Source organism: Meriones unguiculatus, chromosome 4 (assembly GCF_030254825.1).
Source record: "Meriones unguiculatus strain TT.TT164.6M chromosome 4, Bangor_MerUng_6.1, whole genome shotgun sequence".
In the NCBI taxonomy this organism is placed as follows: Eukaryota; Metazoa; Chordata; class Mammalia; order Rodentia; family Muridae; genus Meriones; species Meriones unguiculatus.
Window position 1 is genome coordinate 135,272,385 of NC_083352.1, and position 16,599 is coordinate 135,288,983.

Sequence of the window (16,599 nt, forward strand, 5' to 3'; positions counted from 1 at the left end):
GCTTTTTTCTGCAAGAGAAAGCACTTATTTTTTTTTCCCACATTTTAAGCTCATGTGTCTTAAACATCTAAAAGAGGAGAAAATTAGCATATTTGTCTACCAGCTCCCTGAGGACAGTGTAGTATAGATAATAATATTGACTCTTTTACTATGGGAATGCTGGGAATTGAATTCTGCCCCAAGCATTTTACAGATAGCAATAGTAAGAAGAAGGCATTATTATCAGATGAGGAAACTGGGGTACACAGCAGTGAGGTACTTACTCCAGCCCTGCCCCACCCCTTGCTCCCATGTGGTGTTTGTAAAGGCCTGAGTGCCTGAGGACATGCCCACAGGACTGGTGAAGAGTCCAGTGTGCCTCCAGGGTGCCCTGATTTCCCCCTGCTGTTGCAGAAGCTGCCTGCCTGTCTGTCTGTCTGGAGCCACTGGCCAATCCCTGACCTAGAGCCAAAGGCAAAGACCCACAGCAGGGTCCGGGAGTCTGTCATGTCAGCTTCCCCTCCCAAACCCTGCTCTCCTTAGTTTTTTGCTCTTTAGTGATCATGTGAAGTAGAGAATGGAGCCCATCAGAACTTGATGACACATCCTATAAGGTGCCAAGCTTACTTCTGTAAGGCTGGATGTTGGTGGATAAACACCCTCCTCTTCCTCTCTCTGAGCAGCAAATACGAGACGGTTTTGACTAGGAGAGGCTCCAACAACTTCTTTGTCCAGGCCACTTGCTAGTATAGCTTGTCTGTTTGGGAGGTCTCACCAAGGCCTGCTCCTGTCAGATGGGGTCATCATGATCACTGGAGCTGTTTAATACCTTAACCAGAACTGTCAACCTGTAAAAATTGAGTATCACATGGACTTTAAACACATATCCCTTATAAAATTTTTAAAGCTTGCTGGATTTTATTAGAATATGTGACCCAGACTGAGTATATTAAATTTATGAATCCAATTGATGCAGTACCATAATAATTCAATACAATATGCTTATGTCATTAAACTCATAAAGCAGCTTCTCTGAATAGCTGTAATGAATAGTTCTGATTCTGTAATCACAGACTAACATTTTCACCCTGATGAGTTTTAACTGGGAGCTCTCAGACTTCTGTGTAACATCAAGAAATAAATGCCATGTTTCAAGTGATGACTACTTATTTCAAGTGTTTACTTTAAAACTGAGGGTAGTAAAGGTAGAACGAAGTACTTGCAAGAACATAGTACTCACCGGGAATCCTAAAAGGGTGTGAGTCACTGGCTAAGGTAGAATAGGACAGTAATTTATATCTAATCATAAATTATGGATTGAAACCAAAGAAGCCTTCAGTCTGCCCAGATTAATTTCATTCAGGTCCTCATTCCTTATCTCGTTCCCAACCCCAAGGGTTACTGGAGCCTGGACAGAGCAAGCCTGGGTGTTTTATCTGCCTCAGGCCAGGAGGGTTCGGACCACTCATGTATCTGCTTTTGCATCCTGGCTTTGGAACTGAGCTGAGACCAAGCCCTGGAGTGTGCGAACTGCTGCCTGCAAGCCTTCCCTCCAGTCTGTGTACTAGTTCAAGCTCTACCTAAATGCAAAGGGTGGTAAGAAGCTTCGAAAGCATGGCCTTTTGGTGTCAGTGGTATAGCACACTATGAGAACCCACTTCCCAGTCCCTTTTTTCTCTGGCTAATCTCACCTCCTCTTGAAAATTGGACACTTCCAGTGAAGAAAAATGGATTCCACATCGTACTAAGGCTATTCTCAAATGATTCTTGTAATTTTGGCTACTAGGAAAATTCATTTTAACATGATCCTGCCAAGAGAGATGAGTCAGAGAGGTGCCTGGCACTTGAAGATATGCAGGTTCCTGCCCAGTCATTCACTGGAGTGAGAAAACTCTTTCTTTGTTAAGGAATCAAAGGATGGGGCTAAGATTTCTCAGCTAAGATAATGGGGACACAAGAAAGGGTTGGTTGAGCCTTCCACAGAATCTTTGGACCTCAACCCCAGAAATGTTGAGTGTCTCTTCTTCAGTTTTGCTTAAGATTGTATAAATTAGTGTAATGCCTGTGAAAAATAATTTGATAGTATTTAAAATACACATACCCTTCTACTAAAAATGCCTACTCTTGGAACTTCTCCACAAATGTCATGGCACAAGCACAAAAGTGTGATTACGTATGGCCCATGGTGTTATTTATAACACTCAAGATTTTTCATCCTCTTCAGGAGGTACTTTCTGTACTTACCATTTGAACATGTTCTATACCAGATACCATACTGAGTACTTTGGATGAAGTAGTGAAAATCCTCTCCCTTTTGTGGTTTTCATTCACGTGGGACTACAGCTAAAGGCTGGAACCTGCATGTCCACTAACAAGCTCCAATAACCAATGTCAAATTGAGGAACTTACTATGGGATCTTTAGTAAAAAGCTGTTATGTGAGCAAAATAGAGAGTGTAAAACAACCTGTCTCTTACGTACCTATCCTATAAATTGAAATGTGGTAGTGACTTTGGCATTTGCTTATATAGATGTAAAAATGCTGTCAAACATAGACACAAAACGAATAATAGTCAGATATTTGGGGTACTACAAGATTTGAAGACAACAGTAGTGAGGTGAAAGTCTGTCTAAATATTAAAAAAAAAAAAAAACAGAAAGAGTAAAATGTACTTGGTGCTCAGAACTCTTTCATTAGAAACATAAGTACTTCAGAGTCACTATGGAGCTGTGCTGTGTGATAAAGTGGCCACCAGCCACGTGTAAGCATTTAATTTTAGATTAAAACAAAGCCTGGTGTGCTGGTACATGCCTATAACCCAACACTTAGAAGGTAAAGCAGGAGAATCAGAGTTCAAGGTCATCCTTATCCTCAGCTCCTAGCAATTTTGAAGCCAGCCTGAGCTATACAGATCATGCCTTAAAAAACAAACAAACAAAAAGAATAAGGTTTAAAAAAAATACTTTACATTCTCCTCCTCAGTTGTACTGTCCACTTTTTAAGTATTCTGTAATCACGTAGCTAGTGTACTGGATGGAACAGTCATTACTGCAGCTCTCATCACACAAGTCAGTTTGTACAGCACTTTAGGGCAAGCTTGTGGGAAGCAAAAGGGGCCATGGTCATCCTTGAAGCCTGGGCTTGGCTGAAGGTGATCCACTCAGCACATGTGAATGGGCTCTCAAACAGAACATGTTCTTTCTCAGCTGGTATCTATTCTGCCCTATGACCTCTTCCCTGCCCTGTGCTTTATATCCTGGGTTGAAACTCAGAGCAGAGATTAGCTGTCTATAGGCTCTGTGCTAAGGTTAGTTCTGATCAGAGACTTCCTTCTTCTAGGTTTTTTTAAATAAAGGCTGCCACCAGAAGTCAAGGTGGGTCTTCCCACCCCAAATTATCCAATCTAGAAAAGTCCCTCAGAGCGGTACCCAGGTCTACTCAGATGCTTAACAGAGGGACAAAGGCACACATGGAGTTGGTGTCACTGATTGGGCAGGGTGAAACTTGACTGTGAGAGTTACTTTTAAGCCCACAGATTCAAGAAGACCACTGACCCAAATCAAAGCCAAAGTAATTAAAACAAGCTTTTTTTTTTTTTTAATCCATGTACACCCATTTAAGAGATAAGCATTGGACAGGGTTAAGATGAAGGTTTTATATAGGTCAGAAGTAAAGAGTTTCCAAATTGGGGATTTGACAAATAGGCAGAGTTACAGAAGCAGAATGTAAGTACAACAAGTTGATCATAACAACCTCCTAGAACAAAGACACAATTGCAAGGTGGTCATAACAAAGTATTCATAACAAGGTGGTCAAGACAGAGTGGCCATATCAAGGTGGACATAACAAGGTGGTCATAACAAGGTGGTAATAATAACCTTTTGAAACAGAGACATGGTTGCCATTTCCTGGACCAGTCAGTACAGAACCATTTGTACTTAAGGTTACAGTTGGGGTAGAGCCCAATCCTTTAGAAACAGAAATTTAATCATTAACAGGAATGAACCTCGTTTGTCTTTACTATAAGATGGCTTCCAAGCCCAAGATGTAGGCAGGCTGGTTTATCATTACCTGCCCTGTGCAAGATAACAGAGTGTGCCCACCACCTCTGATTTATTCAGAAAATGGCAGTGTAGAGCAGGAAGCCTCTATAAGAGCTTTATGTAAGATCCTATACTATAACATTAATACTTCTTGGCCTGCAAAGACAAGCCTAGATGGAAATCAGTATAGGCTAGGGAAAGTATAAGTGTCAGGAATGGACATCCTATAGGGAACCAAAGAGAGGACTCAACTGGAGATACCAGTAAAAGTATATAGCCACTCAGGATACCTTATGGTGGAAAAAGAGAAAGCTGTGAGTTAGCAGATGTTTGGAGGCCTGTAATCTATAAACATCCTCAGGCCTCTTCAGAGTCATTGAATCAACTCCTGTGCATATCAAGTAGCCAGGACATGCTAAAGGCCTTGGCAGGATACCTGGGTTGTAGCAGAGACAGGAACTCACAGTAATAGGACCCCAGCATGAAGACTAACCCAGGGAGAACCTCCATGATCAGAGTGTGTCCTCATGTGGAATGAGCCATGTCTCTTGCACAGTCCAGTCAACATGTGCTACTGGTTGTGCTCAGATCTCTAGCTCCTGTCTTTAAGGTTCATAGGTTCTCTTCACCCTGCCTAGAACCATTGTGGGGCTTTGCTGGATTAGGTTGAAGTCTGATATCTCTGTATAGCCGTTTGCTTGTCTATTATTATTGCCCTCCTTTTCTCAGCAAGGTTCTAAAAGTGCCCCCTGATCTGGGTGACCCCAGATTGTGTGAGGAGTGCCACATAGCCCTCAGAGAAGATTATAAGCCAGACTCTTCCTGATAAGGAAACTGGTCCAACAAACATCTGGGAATTCCTTGAAATACTTCACCCTGTTAAGGATCTTAGTCTTCAGCAATGACCTTCAATTGTACTAGGAGATGCTCCCACCCATAGGATAATCAAGTACTGTGTTCTCCTTCTATGACAGGACCAGGCTACTGCATGGAAAATGAGGCACTGTACCACTACATATAAATCAAGTATCCCTGACCCCCTGAACCCCGCGAATCAAACACATTCACCTTCTAAATCCTTACCACTGCCCAGGGTTTACAAATTCATAATTTCAAGGAAAGGTGCTGTTGGTAGGGTGTGTGATACCATCAGCTTTCCACCATGGCTGCCCAAGAGTTGTTGTTTAACCCCTGCCAGGACAAGTCTCTCTGGACCTGCCTCTGGCCCACTGGGCCTGGGCCTCACCAGGCCTGTGTCTTGGCTGCAAGCTGGCTGGGCATGGGTGCCTTGACGGGCTTAGCACAGCAGCTTAACCAAAAGCTGTAACACTTCGTTACTACCATTTCAACTGTTACTGTGATCCCATTCTAAAAGAGCTAAACTGTAACATTACATGGAAAACTTTTCCACATCTGGACTATTGCATGCACCTCCACTCCTGAGAGAAATGGGACCCCTATTCTCCATCCAGAAGCCAAAATCCAGACCCCTGCCAAAATCCAGGGCCCCACCAAACAGAACAATAGACCAGCTCCCGCCTGTCTCTTCCTCCATGTTCTCCAGCTGTTAAATTCTTTACTTTCAGGCTTCATATTCATTTACCACCTCCTAACTCTTACGGGTACTCCAAACGCCCCCTTTCCATTCACTTTTGGCCATATTTTAATGACAGTTTCATTATTGATCTCTGATAAGTGACTGAGGACAAACACTGACTGTTGATCACTGCCAGAGTTCTGAACTAGCCCAGCCCAAGCAGGTGGAAATTCTCAGTTCTGAACAAAGTCAGGACAAAAGAATCAACAAAAAGCATACTCATCCATATCCATATACATAAATACATATAAGAAAATTGCACCATGCCATTTGTAAGAACATATGGAACTGGAAACTACTGTCTTAAATTATTGAAGTAGCTCAGATTCAGAAAGACAAGTACTGCATATTTTCTCTTACTGTAGACCTTAGATTTTAAGCTAAATATGGGTGTGTGGGCAAAGGACATGAAAGAGGACCATATGAGGGCAAAGGAAGTCTTTTTTTTCTTTTATTTTTATTTTTATTAATTTTTTTTATTAATCACAGGTTATTTACTTTGTATCCCAGCTGTAGCCCCCTTCCTCATTCCCTCCCAATCCCACCTTTCCTCCCTCCCTCATCTCCTCCCTGCCCCTTTCCAAGTCCACTGCTAGGGAAGGTCCTCCTCCCCTTCCATCTGACCCTAGCTTATCAGGTCTCTTCAGGACTGGCTGCCATGTCCTCAAAAAGGAAGTCTTAAAGGAGATTTGGGATAAACTTTAAAAAAAGAAGAAATTCAGAAAACAGGAGAACAAGATCCATGTAATAATTTCTTATTACAAACAGACAGATAATTGGAGAAGTGACTAGTAGGAAAGGTAGCAGGTTTGGGGGAGGGGCTCTGGAGCAAGGATCAGCAGAAACAACGTGAACAGAAATCCCATAAAGAAGTGCATTACTTTGTACACTAATTTTAAAAATGAAAAATATAGCTGGGATTTGCCTGATGGGGCAAAGCACCCAGAGCAAGCGAGGCATGACTCTCACTACTGAGTGGAAACCTGTATCTCTCCGACTCAGCACTTGACGCTGGGGTGTGACACTGTGCTACCTGGAGAGCAGATGTGGCCAACTGCTGGAAGCATACATGAGTCACCCGGACCAAATCGTACCCCTTTCCTCAGAATGTGGATGGCGTCTAGGCTTAGTTAGGAGGTACAGCCAGCCTATTTGGTGATCCAGTACAGCTGAGCTGTAGAATTCCTAAGATGCTAGTGAGAAGTGAGCGGACTGAAAGTTGTGGGACTTTGGAGTAGGGAAGGCTTGGGCAGGTGAGTCTCAGAGTTGACTGGGATTGATTTATAACAGCGAGAACCAGACCTTTCTCAGATCTGGTGACAGCCCAGGGTGTCTCCATCTGTACCTGAATGTCCTCAGAGCTCATCCGTCAGTGACATTCTCCACGTCCCTCTGCCAGGCAAATGGATCCTGTAGGTCTTAGTAGATGGGTGCTTGTCTTATGTCCCCACCTAATGACTTCTGGGCATGAAGAATGCCCTTGAACTGTCTTCCCTGTTGAATGTCACAGCAGAAATGCAATAAGGCCATGTTACATTTCTAAAGAACATTGTATTTCAATGTTAATGATTTCAATAACTTTAAATTACAGATTTATGTTAAAATTTTGTAAAAGGAAGAAAGTTCCACACAATGAGATGGTTGAGATCCTTAGAATGGCACAGCTCAGTGATGGATTGCACATGAAATAGGCATAAACCACAGCTACAGTTGTGAGACTTATTAAAACAGAAACTTCTTAGTAGCATAAAATGGTTATAACTTCATCCCCTGCTAATTAAAATGGAGGGGAAGGAGCCAACAGATAAGAAGACTGAGACCTTTGAAACTTCTGAAGACCCTAATTGTGGCACATGCATGCATACATACTCACCCACACCCACACACACTTTAAGTGAAAGCCAAAGGGCACTCCAGGAACCTAGTTTAACATAGTGTTGAAGTCCTAAAGAAAGACCACATTTCATCTCAGGCATCAGGACATGTTGCCTAAGGGACAGAAGGACTTTTGACTTCCCAGATTGGAAGAGCCAGTCATTCTTTCTTTCTCTGGCTGTTGACCTTGGCTCAGTCAGGGCCTCTTGATGTCAGTGCTCTCACCTGTAAACAAAGGATGCCTTAGGGGCTCCTATTGCTCAGAACCTGGGGGATGCTTTTTACAAAGTATCCATCTACCTGACTCCAGAGTCCAGCTTTACACAGGACTCCCTTGCTCACATTGCTGAGTTTAGACTTCATTTCTCCTTCACTGTTCCCAAACCTTCTCTTCCTTCAAGGGCCCAGGCCTGAAAAGGATAAAAGGATAAGAAGGGGCTGCATTAGGAAATGCACTATTGCCCCAGAAGGTTTTGCTCAGGTGGACAGCTGAGGCCTGAGATGTGCCTGAGGTCACCTTTACATGTCATTTGAAGGCCTGGAGTTGGAGAGGAAAACCCAGCAGAGACTGCTGGAAGACTGGATCTTGCTCAGATCTTTTAGCAGGTAAAGCCAGTGGTCAGCTGCAAATGCATTGTAGGTCAGCATGGATCATGTCAGTATCCTGACCTTCATCAAGAAGGTCTGTGGATAGGGTCAGATGGAAGGGGAGGAGGACCTCCCTATCAGTGGACTTGGAGAGGGGCATGGGAGGAGATGAGGGAGGGAAGGTGAGATTGGGAGGGAATGAAGAAGGGGGCTATAGCTGGGATACAAAATGAATAAACTGTAATTAATATAAAAAATAAAAATTTAATTTAAAAAAAAAAAGGTCTAGGCAGTAGCACCTTATTTCAGAGACATGGCGTAGAAACCACAGTCTGTACACTGCATCCTGGGGAAAAATGAAAACTTAACAGGTTCCCCGCTTGCTTACTATACTGTGTTGCTGTCGAGTATTCTGCTATTCAGAACTCTTAACTTAGCCAAATAGAGTGAACTAGCCCTGTTTTGGTACAAAAAACTAGTAATGTTTAGTTATGTTTTAAAAGAAGCATAGGAGTTTTGAAGGTAGGCCTATGTGTAGATCAAGATTTGGGAAGTTCTACCAGTCTGATGTGTGACTGGGGATGTGGCTCTAGCTGCTGTACCTCCTCTGGACTGTCACTCCCTTTCTAGATTCACAGTCTGCTTAGGAGAAGAGTGTCATGGGCAGATGCATTGACTGGACAACCAGCCAACTGTTAGGAGCTTAGTCATGATCCAGGTGGAAATTTTTTTCCTGATTTCATAGGCATCTACTACCTCCCTGTGTCCTGGGACTGTTTACAGGAAATGTTACTGTGAACCATGGCAGCTGACTGTGATAGACTCACCAGTTATCACCCTTGGCAAGGGATAGAGACCACAGGCCCTGTCCGCGGATTTCACTCACTCTTGACAGCTTTCCTTCACAGTAGCAGCACAATCTGGGGTGCCTTGCTTAGTCCTCACAGAACTGAGTGGATGGGCTCAGTCTCTCAGGAGCCCTGGTTTTGAGTCTTGGCTGTCTACCTTATGTGCCCAGGGACGATATTGAGTAGGCCTTCTGGGCCTGCTTCTCCCCTGATGGTGTAGACATGACAACAGCCCCTGTCTTGCTAAGTTACCATAGAAATTTCGTAAGAAACACCATTAAAAATTCTCACAGTGCATAGAACTTTCTAAGCCTTTGACAAATGGAGCTTGCCAGGAAAGTTTTGTTTTGTGGGAAGAGTGGAATCTGCTTTGCAAAGAAGGCATTCAGAAACTTCATTGCTCTGTGTCTGTGACGGTCCGCATATACCACCTTCTTTGGTCACTTGTCTTCGTTAAAAGCTCACAGTCAAGGCAGGCATAGCGGTGTGTGCCTGTAATACCGGAGTTTGCAAGACTGATGCAGGAAAATTGTTGTGTGAAACTACCCTGGATTTCATAACAAGTTTGAAGCCAACCTGAGTTACACAGCAAGACTCTGACTTATAATGTAAAATAAATAATAGTCCTGAAATCATATAAATTATAAATATACAAGTAACATTATATGAACTAAGAAAACTATTTATATATTTAGGTATATATGTATGTGTGTACATGTGTATGTATATACACACAAAACAAAGAAATAGAGGCCATGAATTTGAGCAAAAGCAGATAGAAGTTCATGAGAAAGACTGGCAGAAGGAAAGGGAAGGGGAATATTATAAAATATATATTTTAATTTTATAAATAGAGAAAGTAGATTTTATTACAAAGGCAGAACTCAGAGAGACCAAACAAAACAAATAAAAATAATTGCCCCCTTGTTTTCTCCTACATCCAATGTCCATCCCATTTGTCTATCTAAGTGAGGATTGATAATCTTACCCCAGGTCCTCTTTCTTGTTTATCTTCTTTAGCTGTATAGATTTCATTGTTTATCATATCTTATAGGTCTAAATAAGTGAGTATGTACCATGTGTGTCTTTCTCCTTTTGGGATACATCACTCAGAATGATCTTTTCTAGATCCCACCATTTGCCTACAAATTTCATGATTTCCTCATTTTTAATTGCTGAGTAGTATTCTATTGTGTAAAAATACCACAATTTCTATATCCATTCCTCCACTGATGGACATCTGGGTTGGCCTCTGAAAGGCTACCTAGCAGTGTATCAAAGCAGATACTGAGACTCATAACCAAACCTTCAGCAGAGTACAGGGAATCATATGAAAGAAGGGGGAGTTAATATGACGTGGAGAGGACAGGAGCTCCACAAGGACCAAATATGTCTGGGCACAGGGGTCTTTTATGAGACTGTTTCTTCAACCAAGGACCATGTATGGATATAACCTAGAACCTCTGATCGGATGTAGTCCTTGGTGGCTCAGTATCCAAGTGGGTACCCTAATAAGGGAACAGGGACTGTTTCTGACATGAACTCAATGGCAGGCTCTTTGACCTCCCCACCCCCCAAGGGAGGAGCAGCCCTGCTAGGCCACAGAGGAGGACTTTGCAACCAGTCCTGAAGATAGGTGATAAAAGAGCGTCAGATGAAAGGGGAGGAGGTCCTCCCCTATCAGTGGACTTGGAAAGGGGCAGGGAGGAGATGAGGGAGGGAGGGAATAAAGGAGTGGGATACAGCTGGGATACAAAGTTAATAAAATGTAACTAATAATTAAAAATAAATAAATAAATAAATAAAAGCCCACTGTGCCTTACAAAACACTGTCTTCATTTGTATGCTGGGCTTGCCTTAACCACGTGGCAGCCGTGCTTCTCTGGAGCTGACACATAAGTGTCGCTCTCCCATTCCCTGCACCAGTTCTTATCCCCAAACTGGCAGACTTTCCCAAGCAGTAAACTATATTAGAAACTTTTGAAGAAGGTCACTTTATGACAGCAAAGCGCTAGTGTCAGTGCTGAAATACTCCTTGAAGATTAGCCATCTAAACCTGATTTTCTGAAAGCATTGATAAGAAACTATTTATGCCTTAGTGTGGTTCAAGTGGCAAAAGTACAGAGCCAAGATAAATAGGTCTAATATATTTTGTATTATTCTCAAATGCTTTCAGCCAACAAGTAAACAAGTAAATCATGGGCATTTGTCCTCTGTGCTGTCATGCTTTCTTGCCCACTCTGCCTCTTTCGCCCTCACCTTCACAGTGGCGTCTTCCCCTGCCTCTCCAGCTCTCCCCCAGCTCCCTCTGTTTTACCACCATGTGGTCACTCACATAGACCCTCGCTTGTTCTTGCATCTCTCCGTATTTCCTACCCTGCAGTCTTGCAGTGGTTTAGACGGACCTCATTTTTCCTCTTGTCTCCATGGCAGGGCTGTAAGGATGCCCGTCCCCACAGGTAGCGTTGCTGTTCCAGGTACCACTGAGCCAGGGTGCGCACAGTGTGACTCCAGGCCACAGGCAGCAAATGTGGCACCATCCCAGTCAGGGGTTGCCGGTTCTTTGTGGATCCTAGCAGACCACAAAGATCTAACCATCCCCACTTGTATTTTATTTTACAGTGGAGAAAGAGTTCACTGAAAGACAGACACAGCAGTTGGATATTGGATTTTACAAATCCTTTTGCTGCTTTGTACTTCTGACCCTGATAAGTCACTTAAACTCCTAATGTCCTTCAGTTTCTTCAATTCAGTTTTTATAGTGTGTGCTACCTTGGGGATGCAGCCTGCTTCCTGAACCTATTTCTCACATGCTGAGGAGTGCTAGGCTGTCAGTAGATCTACAGAAGGGGCATACCTTTGACAGAAGAGCTTTTATTTCTCCCTTCAGCTGCAAATATGGTAGAAAACATTTTGAGCCCAAGCAACAAAAACCATTAATGCAAATATATGTTAAGTACTGTATATATAGTCATAATTGTATGTCTGTGTAGGATACATGAAGGGGATTTCATTAGAGAAGCAGAACTCAGAGACCAAACAAGCTGTTGCTATCAGCTCCTCCTACTGATCTCCTGTGAAATACAGCAATGAAGGGCCCTGGTCACCAGAGCTATTTGCTCAGGGCAGATGCTTCTCACACAGAACAAAATAGTGGAACCCAACAGAGGGTTGGGTTGCACTAACAGTGAGACCAGACATAGAAGCTAACTGTGTTGGTTAACACGAAGCTGTTCTGAACCAGTGGAAGTCCAGATAGTGAATTGTTGCTGTCCTCGGGAAGGGTTGCACATGGTAGGAGGGACCGAGGAGGGCGGGCTGGGGGGAAACTGTTATGTATAACCAGGTGCTGGTCACATAGGTATGTTCATTCGGAGGAAATATTCATGTTATGTGCTACTCTCCAGGCATGTGTTATAATGAAAAATTAACCCATAAAAAATAAATGTAAACGGTACATCTCAGCATCGTCCCTCAACGATGTGCCGTGGCTAACTGGGTACTGCAGGGAAGCATGTCAGGAAACTTTGGAATGCTCGTTCTGTCTACTTCTAACCCCAGCCACAGCCCTTAGCTTTGTCCTCCACTAGAGTTTGATCAGCCCATTTCAAATATAACCTGTAAAGGCCACGCCTTGCCATACAGCCCTAGGAGCACCTTGCCACAAAGAACATTTCCCAGCCACATGCTATGTCCCTCACCCCAGGAGCCATGTGCATAAGCCAGCTGTCCCATCTCCTGCAACACAGGGATCTGTTTTGCAAAGAGAAGGCTCTCCAGTGCAAAGAGGTGGCCAGATCAGACCTTTCTCTCTGGAGTTTGCATGAAGCATGGTAATGAGTTTATTTGGGGGGAAAATAAAAAGAAGAAGTCATTACCTTCAGCAGATTTATAGTTCTCGTGTAATGGCCATGCTGTGACAGGGATGGTGTCTCCAGTACTTCCTCCTCTTCTTTTATTTATCTTTGTAACTTTGCTGCTCATTATACAAAACTTCATGCTTTATTGGCCCTTTAAAAGGACCCTACTTTGTGAACTAATTATGACAAATGTTGATACAACATCTGCTCAGGATTTCAATTGGCTTGTAGTCTGTCAGAGTTCATGTGGAAGGCAAGCTTGATGTAAACAGTCTGCTGTCTGTGCGCTCTGCGGGGCACCTGAAGAAGAAGCTGCCCAGGAGCTGCTGAGCCTCTGCCCCTGCTCAGAAGGCCCCTCTGTCCCTGCAGGGAACTGATGTCACTCACCGTTCAGTGCACAATGGAGCAAGCCCCTCATCTTTCCTACTCAAAGTAATTTCCCTGTTCTCCTTCAAGTTTTTTGTTAGCCCATATTAGTTACATGTGAAAAATGGGTTTCTTTGTGATCATATGTATCCCCTATAATCTTATTTTATCCCCCTTCAACTCCATCTGATTCCTTTCTTCTTCCCAGCTGATCTCCTTTCTATCATCTATTGTCCATCTACCTATCATCCATCCATCTAGCTAGCTAGCTATCTACTATCTGTCTGTCTGCCGTTCTAGAATTGCATACAGGAATGTGTTGAGAGATTATTTACCAGGGTATGGGTAGCTTAGCAGTGACTATGTCACTGAAGGAAGTGTCTCTTTGTCACCCAGCAACTATTAACTCTCTGTAACTCCTCAGGGAGGGGCAAGGCCTCATGAGACCCTGCCCATTCCATGATGAAGTGTTGCTGGGCCCAATCTTATTGCAGGTCTTAAGTGAATAGCCACAGCTGCTTTGAGTTCAAGAGTATCCTGACCATGTCATGCCCAGAAGACAGTTCTGTCCACTTTGCTCCTTCCTCTAGCTTTTACATTCATACCCTGCCCCCCCACACACACACGCACGCGCGCACACACACGCACGCGCGCACACACACAGTGTTCTCTGAGATTTTGAGGGGATGATGTAGATAATTCATTTAGGGTTGAATATCTACCAACCGGGATCAGGATTTGACCAGTCATGAGTTTTCCCATCTACTGCTAAAGGAAGCCCCTCGGGGTCTCCTAGTTAACAGTCAGCTTGACACAGCCAGGGTTATCTGAGGGAGGCTCAAGTGAGGGCCTGTCCCAATCATGTGGGGCCATGGCTGTGGGTTACCTTCTTTACAGTTAATTGATATAGGAGGTCCCAGCTATTGTGTGTACCTGGACTGGGCCCTATACGAAAGGCAGCTGAACATGAGCCAGGAAGCAGCGCTCCTCTGGCTTCTGCCTCAGCTCCTGCTTGAGTTCCTGCCCTGACCTCCTTCAGTGATGGTGCACGGGAAATGTAAGCTAAATAAACCTCTTTCCCCTCAGTTGCTTGTGGCCTTAGTGTTCCTTACAGCAACAGAAGCCAAACCAGAACACTGCCCAGAGCTGACGGTAGCACCAGCCCGTGGGCACAGACATGAGTGTTTAGAAGGCGGTTTGGTAGACACACCCTGTGTACGTAGCAGAACAGCCATGGTAGTTTCCTGAACAGGGTCTACTGCCTCCCCAGCCATGGGCTGATGATTAGGTTCACAGTTCCACATATCAGTTTCTTCCCATGGAGCAGGCCCAAAAATAATAAAGTGGGTTTGTTACTGTTTTCCTGTTGTTTTTAACCCCCATAACACTCTTGACACTTTTGCACCGTTTGGTAAATACCCAGAGGTAGAATGCTGGGTCACATAGCTGTTAGTTTTGTAGAAGTCTTGTGATGTCTATGGTGACTGGATTATTTACATTGCCTCCAGTAGCACATAGGGGTACCCTTTGGGCCACATCCTTGCTAGCAACTGTTCTTCTCTGTTCTGACTAGGCTAAGATGGACTCTCAGTGTACTTCTGATTCAAGTTTCTCTGATGGCTAGCAAAGCTGAACACCTTCTGGGTATTAACTATTGCATTCTTTTGAGAATTGTATGTTCACCACATGGGCCAATTTATTGTTTGAGTTGATTTGTTTGTTTTTCTTTCCTCAGTTCTTTTTATGTTTTAGACATTAAACATCAGATATATAGCTTCTGAAAATTTTCACCCATTCTGTAGGGTGTCTCTTCCTGAATGTTTGCTTTGTTGTACAAAAACATTTTAATCTCATGGGCTGCCTCCCATTGGCCAACTGTTGGCTTTATTTGTTGAGTAACTGGATTCCTCTTGAGAAAAGCCTTACCCATGGCTACACCTTGAAGTGTTTTCCCTACTTTTTTCTCTAACAGTTTCCAAGTGTCAGGTCTGAAAATAAGGTATTTGATCCATTTGGATTTGATTAGGAAAATAAAATACAGAGATTTCATTTCATCTTTGTACATATGGATCCTCAGCTTTTACGGGATAGTTTGTCTAAGAAGCTGACTTTGCTCCATTGCAATTTCTTGACATTTTTGTTTTTAAAAAGGTGGGGGCTGGGAAATGACTCTATGTGGGTTCAAGTGATTAGAACCCACATACAGGCAGATGTACCATGGTATGGCTCTGGCCTTGTCAGTTCCATGTTGTCTAGGAAACCAGCACCTCCACTTTACCCAGAAAATTCATATTCTCACCGTCTCTTCACCTAGGGATGTTGAGGACAAGTTTCCTTTCGATTATCATATGGCTTTCTTATTCTCACTTGGTTCACTCAGTTTCTTGCCTTCACCTCATTTCAGCTTTAGAATCCTCTGCAGGAGTAGTGGGTGAGGTCTCCTGAAACCAGTAAGTTAGGGATACTAAGCCAGGAAAAAACAAGTTTTAGTGAAAACTTCTTGTTTTTGAGTCTTTGTGCGTGATGGCCAGCCTCCTGTGTGCCCCAGCAGCAGCTTCCTCAACAGAAAATGCCTGTTCCAAGAGAGGACTCATTCCAGGGAGAGTGTGAAGACTAAGCCGAATCAGGTGACTTGGAGCACATCTCGGAGCTGCAGCTGTTTGTTACCTTGGTTTGGTGGCAGTGCCGAGTGTGCAACACTGGTCAGATGCTGGAGGTAGAGAATGTATGGTCTCAGGGTTAGGGTCTGGGAATGTAGTTGAGTCTAAGGGTGCCTGGCATGCACAAGGCTTGAGGTTCCCTCCTTGGCACTGTGCAAAATGATGAAAGGAATGTGCAGTTTATCACTGCATATTCAGCATTACTTCTGTAAGGGTACAAAATCAGAGGGGAGTAGCAATACAATATAAAGGTTTCTCTAGCAAGTAGCTAACGGACTTCTTTGGACTAAGTGACCTATTCTAAAGGACAGCTAAGGCTCATCTAGAACAAACTCAGCTGAGGCCAAATAATTCCTTATCCCAGGGCTCTAGAGCAACGCTGACTTCCATACCTATCACATTCTTAGCACACACATGGCAGTCATGGTTACACACACTGTCTGATGGCCTGTGGGGCTGTGGCCCCTAGGCAGGAACCACTGCTCTAGAATTAGCCTTCTGCTTCGTTCTGTTTCAGTCTAGAAAAGGAATAATGCATAATTTCTGAATCTGTGCCAAGATAATATATATTTTTTAAGGAATGCAGACAGTTGATTTTCTACTGTTGACAAGATTTTCCTGACCTGAATTGCAGAGCTGTTCTCCCCTAACACATGCTTCAGGCACCCATGTCTGAGTTTGCTTCCTATGTCTCAGAGCCATGTCTCAGGCATCCTTTCTCTTCCGGTACCGTTAAGAGGCAAGTGATGTTGTGATGAGCACCTGCCACGGGGGAGAGAAAAA

At 43.6% G+C, this 16,599-nt stretch overlaps 1 protein-coding gene across 2 annotated transcripts in view; it reads left to right on the forward strand.

The window, feature by feature from the left end:
* The window catches only part of Kif16b (kinesin family member 16B), a 284,103-nt gene that overhangs the window by 265,418 nt on the left and 2,086 nt on the right, over positions 1-16,599 (forward strand). The gene's annotated exons all lie outside the window — the stretch shown is intronic.